The 14,512-nt window shown below is 36.1% G+C and overlaps 2 long non-coding RNA genes across 3 annotated transcripts; both read right to left on the reverse strand.

Moving 5' to 3' along the window:
* Nucleotides 1-1,074: 1,074 nt before the first annotated feature.
* Nucleotides 1,075-3,932, reverse strand: LOC137079186 (uncharacterized). The gene is made up of 5 exons (XR_010905413.1): nucleotides 3,397-3,932; nucleotides 3,245-3,270; nucleotides 2,865-3,003; nucleotides 2,511-2,595; nucleotides 1,075-1,356 (listed from the first exon to the last, which is right to left on the reverse strand). It is a non-coding gene; the product is annotated as an uncharacterized lncRNA (long non-coding RNA).
* Nucleotides 3,933-9,653: 5,721 nt separating this feature from the next.
* LOC137079187 (uncharacterized) lies at nucleotides 9,654-14,277 on the reverse strand. Of its 2 annotated transcripts, XR_010905415.1 has the most exons (5): nucleotides 14,104-14,277; nucleotides 12,600-12,671; nucleotides 12,394-12,511; nucleotides 10,537-10,676; nucleotides 9,654-10,231 (listed from the first exon to the last, which is right to left on the reverse strand). It is a non-coding gene; the product is annotated as an uncharacterized lncRNA (long non-coding RNA). The 2 variants fall into 2 exon arrangements; XR_010905414.1 differs by lacking the exon at nucleotides 14,104-14,277 and having other exon boundaries at nucleotides 12,600-13,246.
* Nucleotides 14,278-14,512: the final 235 nt, after the last annotated feature.

The raw sequence follows: 14,512 nt of genomic DNA on the forward strand, positions 1-14,512 counted from the left end.
ATATTTTCAACCAGTAGTTGAACGTCTACATCACTGCAGTTTCAAAGGGCTCTGAAGTGCTTCGAATGGTATGGTGCGATCCCAGCTGTGGAATAGGGTCTTATCTAGCTAAATTATTGGTAATTTTCTATAATAAAAATCGATATACTTTTTAACCACAATTGATCATCTTGTGCTAGTCTGTGATGAGCCAGGCATGACGTAATCACGTTGAAAGGTCACACCGAAAGTGGTCAGAAGTACCACTCCATTGTTTACAAAGCAAATGCTCTAAGACTAATAGAAACGCTTTTAACAAAAACTGTAAAACAATAATAAATATGTGAGTCAAAATACAATACAATTTAAATGATCCCTCCACACTTTGTAAACAATGGGGCGGTACTTCCGCTCAAGTTTGGTGTGACCTTTTCAACCTGATTATGTCATGCCTGAAACATCGTAGACCAGCTTAAGACGATCAATTGTGGTTCAAAAGTATATAGATTTATTTGATTTTTTAGAAAATGAGAAATCGTTTCGCTAGATAAGACCCTATTCCTCAGCTGGGATCGCACGGTACCATTTTAAGCACTTTAGAGCCCTTTGGAACTGCATTGATGTGGACGTTCAACTATTGGTTGCAATTGAAGTCCACTGTTGGCAGAAAACGCCTAAAATGTTTTCCTCAAAAAAACGTTTGTTTTCCATTTAAGAAAGAAAGACATGAACATCTTGGATGGCATTGGGAGTAAATTATCAGGAAATTTACATTTTGGGGTGAACTAATACTTTAAGCAAATGAACATACTGTACAAATATAAAATCAACCTGTTTTTCTTTCACACCTCAGTTCAGAAAATTGACATTGTGCAGCTTTGTTTGACATTTGTCCAGTTCTGTAAGTGCTGTGGCATGCAGTATATCAATCATTTTGATTGTCATGTTAAGCTGCTTTAATTCTACAAAAAACAATTCTTATTGTAAAAAAACAAAAAAAACAATTGAATTATTTTTTTCACAGAACACAAAAAAAAAAAAAAGGATACAAAAAATTGTGTAGGACACCATTTTACACTAACTGCAAGCTGATTTTTCAAGGATTGAATTTTTGGTGCCAGGTCCACCTTTCCCAGGTTAAGAAATACCTGCTGGATGAAATGGAAAAGTGTTTTTCATACACTTTGGATAGTCCAAGTGAAGGCCATAAATGAGTCCAAAAAGAAGACAGAAGGACTGAGGCAGGTTGTCTGGTTTCATAACCGAATTCCCTTCCAAGATGATGCACACTTGGGAAGGGTTCACCTGTGGACTTTCTGCATCAACACATAGGATTCCTACGGTAATTTGGTGGTACGAGTCCTCATCAGTAACATCCTAACAAAGAAAGAAACAAGATAATTGCAGTTAAATAATGTGTTGACGACAATACCTATTTCCAACTATAAAATCAAGCATGTGTAATCTCCACAGAAATGCAAAAAAGCAATCAATACCAGTCATAAAGTCATGCACTAAACAGGACAAATGTTCTCCTTTGATGTCAGGCCACATTATGGCAGTTTTGCAACCTGGCCATGTATAAATTATGATAGCACTGTCCTTTAAAATCAAAATATATTGGGCAAGTTTTTTTTATACATACAAGTTGGTTTACCCAAAAATGAATTTAATTTAAAAGGTCATTAATTACTTTAATCATTAAAGTAATTCATGGGACTCCAGTGAAAAAGAAGTTAGTAGCAGACAAATCTTGGTTAAAGGGTTAGTTCACCCAAAAATGAAATTTGTCATTAATTACTCACCCTCATGTCATTCGACACCCGTAACACAAGTGAAGATATTTTTGTTGAAAGCTGATTCTGAGAAAGGCTTCAGATAGGCCTTCATTGGCATTCAGTACATTTACACTCAAAAGACCCATAAAGGCACTAAAGACGCCGATACAAAGTCCATCTCACTACAGTGGCTGTACAATCATTTTACGAAGCAATGAGAATAGTTTTTGTGCACACAAAAAAAAATAAAAAAAAATTGAAATTGAAATAACGACTTGATCCTCCAATTTATTGTCTTCCGTGTAGGTCTCGGACGTGAACTCACAGATAGCGGCGCTCCTCCGCGCTTCTGGTGTCATGTATCCGAACGGCGGATCTGCGTCATATTTTCGCACATGCGTCAAGTTCACGTCAATAACTTGGTGGATAAAGTTTTTATTTTTGTACGCAAAAAAATATTATAACAGCCACTGTTGAGAGATGGACTTTGTAACGATGTGTTTAGTGCCTTTTATGGTTCTTGTGAGTGTGAATGTACTGAATGCCAACGGAGGCCTATCTGAAGCCTTTCTCAGCCATCAGCTTTTAAAAAAATATCTTCATTTGTGGTCCGAAGATGAACGAAGGTGTTACGGGTGTCGAACGACATGAGGGTGAGTAATTAATGACATCATTTTCATTTTGGGGTGAACTAACCCTTTAATGGATTAAAATGTAACTGCAAAATTTACAAACAAACGTTTTACAACTTACGGAGCAGGTCTTAAAGAAGGTTGAAGGATCATCACCCAAAATGACGGGCAGTCCACTAAGGCAAAGGGACCTAACATCTGTTGGTCTGGAAGATATTGCAGATATTGTACAACAGTTTGGTTGGAATACACACATGCCACTTTAATTACTTTTTCAAGAGTTTTGGGAAATAAAGAACAGGACAAGAGATGACAAACATAAAAGGAGAGAGGAGAGTAAAGGGAGATCATCAAAAAGTAAGAACAACAAGACAGGGAAAGAAAGTAAAAAAAGAGGACAGACAGTAAAGAATACAAAGAAGGGATGACAAAAATCAGGAGGAAAAGGTTGACTGATGTAGACAAATAAACCCACCCTTGTCTGACGTAAAAGCTCCGCCAAAAGCTGACCAGCAAGGCCTTTTTCTTCCTGAGATGTCCATTAGATTTGTAGAGTAATGGTCAAGAGCATCAAAGAAGCTCTCTCTGAGATTTCGGCTGAACTCGTAATAAACCTAAAATATAAAACATGGCAAACTATATTAAGGCATGGTCAGTGAAACATGATGTTTGTCTCAGTGCTGAAAACCCCCAAATGGCCATAAATACCCATTGTCATTAACTATTTGTGTAGTTAATTCTAGCTTTTAAAAAAATCCTGCATACTGCTCATTTCTAGCATAACTACTATGTTTCAGTCTATAATGTTTAAATAACTGTGATCTTTTTTCACATTGTTAAAAGAACAATACTTACACTTCCAGTGCATGTCTTCCTGCCACCTGAAACACAATAAACACATGCATTGTTAGAGAGCATTTGTGTTTGCATCTAAACATTCATTCAACTTTTATTTAATACAATGACTATCAAAATAAAGCTTGGCTTTTAAAGCTTAATTCACTCACCAGATTTATTAAACTGGTCGTCCTGTTGAACTTCAAGCTCCACTGGAAACACAATTAAACAGACTGCTGCAAGACAGTGGCAAAAGCAACTAAATTATATTGAAAATCCCATGGTATTTAATAAAGCATGTTTTCTTCGCTTGCAAATAGTCCCTCGGTGAAATAGGAGAAAATGCACAGACGAAAACGGGCTGCGGAATCTCTCATCACGGGAGTTTAGGCATTGCGCGGTGCGTGTTGAACTCGCAAGGGTTAAATGCGTGTCGGAACATGCCCAAGCGCGTAAAAATGATTAGCAAATACTACAACCTGTTTAACGATTTTTTTCAGTGCTCAAAAATAGCTCCTCGGCAATAAAAGGGAATAATAAACGGACCATAAAATGCCGTGGAAAGCGCCATACAGATAACGTAATTTAAGTGACTAGTGTTCACTGCGCGGGAGTGATAATCTACAAGTTGGCCAGCGAAATTCCTTAAATTGTTAAAAGAAAGATGTGTTTTTCATTACTCACACAATGAATCAGAAGAATGGGGGAAAGACAGACTCACCGCAAATGCAATGAATACGCCTGTCGTGTGTTCAAACAGAAATGTTACTTAACACAGTGTCTTACTCAAAACAGCATCTCAGCGAAAAGATAAAACAAAAAACTGGATTAAAACAATTATATTTAAACAACTCAACATCAACTTTACGTAACCACATGCAGCAGCTGCCACATTAAAATGGCGTCGTCTAAAACTTTGCAACAGCTACAGGTGGGTGTGGTCAGTCTAAACTTTTTTAATGTAATCCATTACACTTAAAGTTATTCACACATTCAACTACGTGTACTGAAGTAGTAGAATTTACTGACATTTTTACAGTATTGCTCTAAGTCTTGAAAAAATTAAGTGTGTTGCAATTAAACTGTTTAATTAAATATGAAATCTGGGCTAACAGAGAATAATGACAGATGAACTGACAGTAGCCTAGCTACAATCTTAAAGTTTCATAAAAACAAGCATCTGTCCATTAACCCTCAACTCTCTACCTGAAACCAACACAAAGTTAAATAATACGAAGATGATACATTTTATTTATTTATTTTTTTACCAAACTGTGGAGAAGGTTTGATCCAAAATACGCAGCGCTGCGGGATGTCATAAATTCCACATGGACTGACCCCAGCATAATATATGCAGAGAAACTGTGTGTGTGTGTGTGTGTGTGTGTGTGTGTGTGTGTGTGTGTGTGTGTGTGTGTGTGTGTGTGTGTACTTATGCCATCATTTGCTCATGTTATCCTGCTGATATGTTAGTTCTCATTTCTTTTAGCCATGAGACAGCGGGGCGCATCCTAACGCTTTTTGAGTCTCAGTTTGTGTAAATCCACTTGAGGTTCAGAGAATTTTTTTCCCACATAAATTTCACACATCTAATATAATTATAGCCTATGGTTTTGTTTCATTAATACAGTGCATGCTTTTTTTCTTGATTTACACCGAAAGAATGGAAGTGACAGAATAATAGGTGGGGAACATTATAACATGGCCAAATGTGGCCTGATAATAATAGAAAAAATATATACAAGACAAACTAAAATATTTGTCAATGAAATGGGCTACAATTATTATCTCTTGAAAATAAAATAATGGCGCTTTTAAGCATTAATAATAATCTACTTTTTGAGTTTGACAACAATCACATTGCTAAATACAGCATAGTTAAAAATTAATAATTTCTAAAATGTGACTGTCATTATTCACCCTTTTCTCGTGGTTTAACCCCGGCTCTGCAGTTAAATAACAGATAGGCCTGTAAGATTACAATAATATCAGATTTGTCTAATTTTAAATAAACACAAAAAACAGAGATGAAAAATAAACCTAAGAAATGTACTTTTGCCATGGTTAAATAAATGTTCAGTGAAAGCTATCTTCCAAAGATTTTTTTAATTTAGGCGGGGTTTTTTCTCTAATTTTGATATGGCAACTAGTAAATACACTAAGTTTCGTCATCCTGGCATGTGCGGAAAGTGCAAAACCATGTGTGTTACAACTGACCCCGCGTTAGGATGCGCATCGCTTACTATTTCTTTTTAATTTTATAGCCATATCCTGTGGATCGTAAAGGGACTCAGTGGAAAATTGTGTCACTCACGATGTTCCAAACCTATGAGTTTCTTTGGGGTGGGTTATGACTCGCAAAGGCCCTGGGGCCAATTATCTCCAAAGCCACTTAAAGGTTAGGTTGGAAATAATGAAAAAAAAGTTTACAGCAAGTTTAGAGCACATATTCTCGAGACTCAAACGCAGTCACGTGCAAATGAGTTTCTGTAGCCTACTTATATTGTGCAATTGATTTCTTTATATGTGTTATTAGTATTCTCTACACTGCAAAATCCTTATGTGTTTATTGAACTATGTGTGGACCTATGGAAGATACGGGACAAATCGCGTCCTGCATTGATTTGACGCGTAATTTTGGCTGTATGCGCAAATCCACGCGGCCCTAAACTGTTCTCTGGTTGTGCTTTATGTTTGTCAGTGATGGACACTTGTATCACAGTTTGTTGATCCTGGAACAATTAAATCAAATACTTTCGGTTTGGGAAACCTAGATGTGAACAGTGAAACTTCAGTCTTCGAAATGTTTACAAAATAATTAAATCTTTTCTTTTTTTTGTAGTCATTTTAATACATGACAGAAACTATTTAATACAAAGCCAATACAAAAATGAATGTCTAAAATCATTGTTCTGTGTCTCGAGTCTTAAATCCGCTGCTCTTCTTCTTCATCTCCATCGCTTTCACTCTTCCTCCTGTGTGAATGAACACGGCCGCACTGAACTCTGGGCCGGTTCTGCTCGGGTCTCCTCTACAGAGAGACCAACATCCACACACTGACCATCCATTTCTATACACACACTGCCTGCAGATTTAACACAAGATGAAGATCAACTTAAACACACTGTATTATTACAGGACAGATCTTCAGTCAGAAACTCATGTTTTGAGGGTTAAATGTCGAGTGTGTTAATAAATGAATAATATTAAAGAATAATCATACCGTCAGAGGAACAAACAGAAGTCATCATCCTCCAGAGAGCAGACAGACAGCAGGACACTGATGGACACACACACCAGACCGCACACCCTGGACAACGTACACACACCACGACTTACAAGTTACATTTAGATTTTATAAGTCATTATATAAAAATGATGATGAAGGTGATCTTAAAGCGATTGTCTGATATTATGAATGGTCTCATCGGATGGTAACATTTCAATTTTGAGTGTTTTTGTTTCACTGAGACTTTGAGCTTTCTGAACTCCTGTAAAACGTTCTGCTGTTCACCAACAAGTATTATTATAGGTCTACTGGAAATTGATTTTCAAACATTACATGATGTATAACCGGGAGCATGAGATCTGTGTTTATTAATGAGCGGCAGAGAGGCATATGGTCACTAACACGTGTTATAAGGAATATATCGAGGAATATATGAGTTTTGTGGTAGGCTATTTAACGATCAGGAACGATCTCTAAACATTTTCAATTAATTTCGTGAACATTGTTATTAAACTTGGATCTTTATTTTCATTAAAATGGCTTATTTCTGCACTTGTTGGCTCATTTTGTAAATAGCCTATAAGCGAATGATTTAGGCAAACTGGGTGGCGGTGTGATGAGACGTCATGCTCGGCCAGATTCGCCGAGAACTACCGCATCTTCGGGCTACCCCCCTACACTGCCCTTGTCCCTAAACCTACCCATCACTTCACAGGAAACATTCTGTATTTTTACTTTCAAAAACATTCTGTATTTTTAAAATCTGTCATATTTGAATCATACTGTGGTGTCTCTCCTATGAAATTGACTATGAAAATCTGAACTTCGTTTACTTCTGTTGTAAAGACGATCGAAACAGACTAGCTGACAGCCTACCATGAACGTGAGCTCATAGCAAAAAAAAAAAAAAAAAAAACGTGAGCTCATAACGTGAGATAACCAATCGGAGGAGAGCCCTTCTAGCCAATCAGAGACGAAAAAGGCGGAACCTTCCCCTCCCTTTAATGGTGACCGAAAAATCGGACAGAGCGTAACGGGAACGAAGTATAACTGGCTTCTTGTCAAAAACATAACGCTGTTATAATAATTTTACAATAAAGCCATCATTATTTTAACATCATTAGCTCACATGAACTAACAATGAGTAATATTTATTTGTTATTGCATTTATTAAACCATGTTAATTAATAAACTAAAGCAAAAAGACACAAGAAGTCGTGGTTTACAGTGGATTTATAACAGCTACACGAGTGAATAAAACACAGCGGACCAATCACAATCAAGAACTAGAACTGACCGTATTATGAATACACATTTTAATTTCTCACATTAACATGAACTAAGATTAATAAATAGGCTACTGCAAAAGTCATCATCGTTAGGTCTGTTGTTTTGTAATGTTGTAATGTGTCACCAAAAATCTAAGGTTTGTGTAAGTTGAAATTCTGTTTATTTGTAATAATTAAAAGTACAGTAAAATGTTTTGTTTTCGTACGAGTAAGCATTGTTTAATTAACATGTTAAGGATCATCGTCATTCTAACAAACTATATTTATTCACATTCAGATTTTAATTAGAAGTTTTAGTAAATAAATATATTAAAAAGTTATAGCCTATGGCTCACCTGTATTGACGTTCTGCATTGCTCGATGTAATTCAGATGAAGTGCAGTGAAGTCTGAACCTCAGATTACAGAAGTGTTGGGGAGGAGCTTTATAACTTAGCCCTCATCTGGCTTTTTTCAGTACGGGACTTTCTAAGGAGCGTGAAACTCCGCCTATTGTGTGTGGTAGGCGGCAACTTTTAAGCGGAGAACTGAGGATTTCCTCTGTGTGTGTGTCGGTGTAACTCGACTGACTTACTTTCTGGTCACAGAAAGTCCATCACATTACCAGCCGTGACTGTTGACTTGAACACATTTCTATCAAATTGAACAATGCCAAACTCCCTATAGCCTACTTCAGGCATTTCATAACCTATATCACTCTATTAAAACTTTACACAAAGATATGAATTAGAGTAAATGTAGATGCACAAATTTGCTCTTGTTTGATTGAATTCTGATTTTGTAACTTTTTCAATGAACCAAAGTTACTAACTCAACCAAAATCATTCACTTTCATTTTTAAATTATTGTCCATAATTTCAGCGAATTCCAGTTTTTGGTAACACTTTACAAGCTTTCATTTGATATCATTAGTTAAAGCAAATAATGGACTAATAACGATGATTTCTAGGCAGTGTTTATCAATCTCAATTAATGTTAGTGTAACCATATAGCCTATTGATTCAGAAATTAAAATGTATATTTTTATTACCAAACATTAACAAGAATTAGTAATTGCTATATATAGCCTGTTGTTCATTGTCATTTCATGTTTGCTACATTAAATTAATGTTATAAACTCAAATTAGAGTGAAATCTGAAAGCATATGGGATGATAACCAAGGGCCAGATTACCGTTTAAAAAAAAAAATCTAAATCTGACCCGATCTGTGTAAAGCAGGCCGATTGCGCTAAATCACCTGTGTGTGTCTCCAGGGTGTGTGTGTCCATCAGTGTCCTGCTGTCTGGAGGAGGATGACTTCTGTTTGTTCCTCTGACGGTATGATTATTCTTTAATATTATTCATTTATTAACACACTCGACATTTAACCCTCAAAACATGAGTTTCTGCCTGAAGATCTGTCCTGTAATAATACAGTGTGTTTAAGTTGATCTTCATCTTTTGTTAAATCTGCAGGCAGTGTGTGTATAGAAATGGATGGTCAGTGTGTGGATGTTGGTCTCTCTGTAGAGGAGACCCGAGCAGAACCGGCCCAGAGTTCAGTGCGGCCGTGTTCATTCACACAGGAGGAAGAGTGGGAGCGATGGAGAGCAGTGTAAAATGAAATATGTTGAAAAATGAAAATATTATGGATTAAATGTGTTCAGTTATCATTAATGTGCGAAGGGCGCCATTTTGTGTGCATTCATAGAATAGGCTAGTTGTTCTATTTATTTGCGAACCCGTATAAAGGGCTCTAGACCTGTTATTCAGTTCATTCTGTATTTTGTTTCTGTATTAGTCTGGTAGAGTAAAGTGAAGTTGACGCCATTCAAAGCTTTGTGGAAATACAAGTGGGACAAATAAATACAATTTCTTAAAATACAGAGATAATGAATCCAGTCTCTCATCTCATCCACAGACAGCATGAACACATTGACTGATTTATTAATATTGCACACAGACTTAAACACAACAAGTCATTTGATCAACAATCTGGCTAGAAACTAAATTGTGCTTAAAAAGGTAACATGATGATATTATGAAGAAATAACAGCATCTGACAGGTTCATTGGCTTCAAAGGAAATGTTCAAACTGTCCGTCCAAATCTAAATGATTGTCTTTCATTTTCTTCTGCATTGGTGTCGGTGGCCAAAAAACATTTACAACATGAGCCTGGTTTCACAGACGGGGTTTAGATTAAGCCAGGGTTAGACCTCAGTTCAGTTAGGACATTTATAGCTTTTATAAACATGCAAAACATGAAAAATATTACTGGTGTAATTGAGACACTTTACTTGAGACAAAACAATGGCACTGATATATTTTAAGGATGCTTTCAGATAAACCGCTCAAACATTCATTCTGGGACTAGCTTTAGCCGCGTCTGTTTTAAGTCCCTCAGGTGTCTGTGAGAAGAGACTCAGTGTTTTCTTCACAGCCGTTCAGGGCGACGGCGACACAATCACTGCTACTGGATCCCAATTCTTTCTTTTGAGAACACAGATCTGTGAAGAAAACAACAGAAAACTGAGTTTAGTGGAAAACACAATTTGAGATTGACACAGATTGACAACAGCAGCAGCCAGACTTCAGATCGTTTGAGGGATACAGAAGTCCTGAAGGAGACATTAACACTGTTCTGGGTTCAGCTGCTGCTTTAGTGTTAAAATTAAAAATGCATGAGTTTTAAAATGAGTTTTCTAAATGTCCACGTTAGTAGCCGAAAGATTTATGAATACAGACTCAGATTATCAGAGCCGCAGCGCTGCTCGCATCCTTCGATAAAAGAGTAAACGTGAGTAATACTCGCCCTCCTGCGTTTCCAGAAGCAAACGCCCGCCGAGATGACAATAACTAGAGGAATTAAAGCCCAGAGCCAGAGGAGGTCAGAGGTCACAGGTTCTGGGCTGGAGGAGTGTGACGGAGCGATAGTGGAGGAAAATGATGCTTCTGAAGACAAAACAGGACCAGAAAATATTAGAGGCTTTAAACCGCAAATCAGACGATCCTGAACATCACATAAACCTGATTGTAGGGTACAACGGAGCTAAAGGAGCATTTGACTTTATTCTCTTTTAAACCAATCGATGGCTTAAAATCAGCTCCGCACTTTTCTTAACCTCTTTAACTTTGCAGACCCTGTTCAGGGTCAAGAAGGACATCAAGTATACTTTAAATTTGAAATGTCCGTGGAGGAGCTCTGACCTAATGTGTGTTTTCTCCTAAAACGAACAGCCTGGAATAATAAACACGCAATGTATTTGATATATAATAATAGACATTTCAAAGGTTTTTATAATAAGTATAAAGTCAAGATAACTAGTTCCTCAAGTTGATTAATTCTGCCTGGGTCAATGCATGAACTTGAAAACAAATAAAACTTACTTTTAAACAGGCTGAAAGTGTGAGCATATTATTAATTTGTTGGAGACAAAAAATAAATGAATTTAATTTACTTTTATTTAGCCTATTACATTTACTATTTATATTTAAAACATTTCATTATTTTACCATTACAGTTGATCACTAACTAATAACTATCAAATCATATGTATATGTATAATACGCCATAAAATGCGTGTCATATGCACGCGAAAAAAGCGTAACATAGACACGCCAAAATGAGTTTTGGCGTATCCATTCCACGACATTGCACACTCGTACTATTTATACGCATTTTTGTGAGAATACCCTGTCCTCACACCATACTTTTCCAACAACTCATACATTAAGATTTTTAAACAACAAACCATTTTTGTGATTTATTTTCGCACAGAATATGTTAGGCTACTCAATCAATGTTCAATAACAAACAAAACAAACATCTGCAATCATACACAGCAAAAAACATGTTGGGAGATTTATCACCACGGGTGTTAAAATTATCACTTTCCGGGTGAACATACAGGTCCATCTTTGCTAGTGTTAAAACAACACTGACGAAAGTGTTCGTTATACAAACACTGTGTTAGTGTTTCTTTTTAGTCACTCGAGGTGTTGTGTACATTTAACACTTTATGGTGATTAATCTCACACACCCAGTGTATTTAATGTTTATTAAATGTAAATACTTTAAAAAATTTAAAACAATTTATATATATATATATATATATATATATATATATATATATATATATATATATATATATATATATATATATATATATATAAGGCTATTTTATTTTTCCCCCCACAAAATCAAGTGACTACAAATTTATTTGAATATTTATTGAAATTGTAATATATCAATTCCATTACATTTATGTATTTGGCAGACACTTTTATCCAATGCGACTTACACTGCATTCAATACCATTTTTAATTTAAAAAATATTTTTGTCAGTTCTTGCTTTCGCAGGGTATCGCTACAGTAAAGCCATTGTTGTCACACATACAATTGAATAAAACAGTTTCTTGTTATACTCCAATGCTATAATATCTTACCATGATAAATCTCTACTGCGTTTCAAACAAGATTAAACAAAGAAACATTCCTCAAGTAATGTTTTAATTGAAAATACAAATATTCAACATTGTAGCCTATATCTTAAATCAACCTTAATGTTAAAAAACTGTCTGGTTTGTAATTCATTCTGATAAAAAATACTTTTGCTTTATAAATTAATACATTCACATTTGGCAGATGATTTTATCCAAAGCGACTTACATTGCATTCAATGTACGCATTTTTACATTTTGTCAGTTCTTGCTTTCCCAATTCATCGATCCCACGATCTTGGCGTTGATAGCGCTCCTCAAAATGATCCAAACAAATAGTATCGTTCCTGTTAAAGAGACACATTTGGTTAAAACAAACACTTTAAAAAATCTAGATGTTTCAAACATCTTCAATCAACAAGCAGAGATACTTACATAGCCTGTCTTCCTTTCAGGATCGTTTAGGTTTGTAGAGTAAAAATGCCAAGGGCCTTAAGTGGTTTCCTTCTGCAATAATAAACAATATTCCATGAAACCAAAATCCTCCAAAGCACAAAGCAAACTAAAAGACTGAAAATAATCAGGTCACTTTGTGTTTTACTTCAGATTCTTTTTATACCAACACAGCAAGAAAACGTTATATTCAAAACATAAGCACTACTGTTACAGATTTACAATACTACAACTAGAAAAGGCTAGAACTAAGTTGTACAGAAAAAATCGCGCATGGAAGGGCACTAATGCATGCATGTCTGCTCAACTAATACAAAATAAGACAAAAATGTCAAATAGTACGAGTGCAATGTCGTGGAATGTATACGCCAAAACTCATTTCGGCGTGAATATGAAATGCTGTTTTTCGCGTGCATATATATACGCACTTTATGGCGTATATAGGCTATGACACGCTCTCTTGGGTAGGTTTAGGGTAGTGGGGTGGGGGGTTCGTATGTATAATACGCCATGTTTCATACACTCTAAAAAATGCTGGGTTAAAAACAACCCAAGTTGGGTTGAAAATGCACCAACCAAACAATTGAGTTGTTTTAACCCAATGGTTGAGTTGTTTTAACCCAGTGGTTGAGTTGTTTTAACCCAGTGGTTGAGTTGTTTTAACCCAGTGGTTGGGTTAAATGTTGCTTAAGACAACCCAATTTCTGGGTAAGAACAACTCAACCATTGGGTAAAAACAACCCAATTGTTGGGTTGGTGCATTTTCAACCCAACTTGGGTTGTTTTTAACCCAGCATTTTTTTAAATGTATGCAAGCAAAAAACAGCGTATCATATGCACGCCACAATGAGTTTTGGCGTATACATTCCACGAGAAGATTGCTAGAACACACAGAGCATTTCACTCGCAAAATGTTGCAGGCCGATCAGTATGCGCAGCGCCGACAATGATGGACCGTGCTATCCGTGGGTGCTCGGCCAGGGATCGAGCCCCGAGGCGTCACACATGAAAAAAAAATTAAGAGCAATTAATTCATTCAATTAACGTCTGCTTTCTCATTTGAATGAAATTTCAAAACACCAGAATTAACTCGTAGTTACGGGGTGAAAGATATAAACGGTCTTATAAAGGATAGGCTACTTAACGTTATGTCAAATGAGAAATAACTATTCAAGTCCAGTGAGTTAAAAAATGACACAATGTTAATGCTGCTACATTATTACAAAATTAGTACAACGAAACTAAGTCACTTACGTAAATCTCGTCCTCCATTAACGAATTTAGTGTGTTAGTGGGCGTTATTCAGTTATGTTAAACTGAATGGCGGATCAAAAGCGCGCTAAATTTAAACTGAGGTAAAAAAAAAAAAAAATTAAAAAAATTTAAAAAGAGAGACTTAACAGAGTTAAGTCAACCACATCGGCTACTAATTATACAAGCTCATTAATAAATCACAAGTTGATAAGATAATAATACTATACTATACCTTGTCCTTGTAACCGTTGTGTGTGCAGGGAAATCCATAAAGATGGAGAGACCGAAGGATGAGCTGCGAGATTTAAAATGCTCTGCACATGCGCAGATGTTGATTGTTAACACCCAAAGGAAACACTGTGCTTTATCACCCAAAGGAAACACTGTGCTTTATCACTAAACAAGTGATAAAGCATATAATATTTGTAAATTAACACCATATTTTATCACTAGATGCCCAACACCAGGTTTTTATCCCTCAAGCATCTGTCCATTAACCCTCAACTCTCTACCTACCTGAAACCAACACAAAGTTAAATAATAAGACGGTGGAAATTAAATTCATAAATTCATTAAATTTATATTTGTGGATAAAATATAGCCTACGCAACACAGCGGGGCTGCCGGCGCTTTCAACAGGG

Source organism: Pseudorasbora parva, chromosome 6, assembly GCF_024679245.1.
Source record: "Pseudorasbora parva isolate DD20220531a chromosome 6, ASM2467924v1, whole genome shotgun sequence".
In the NCBI taxonomy this organism is placed as follows: domain Eukaryota; kingdom Metazoa; phylum Chordata; class Actinopteri; order Cypriniformes; family Gobionidae; genus Pseudorasbora; species Pseudorasbora parva.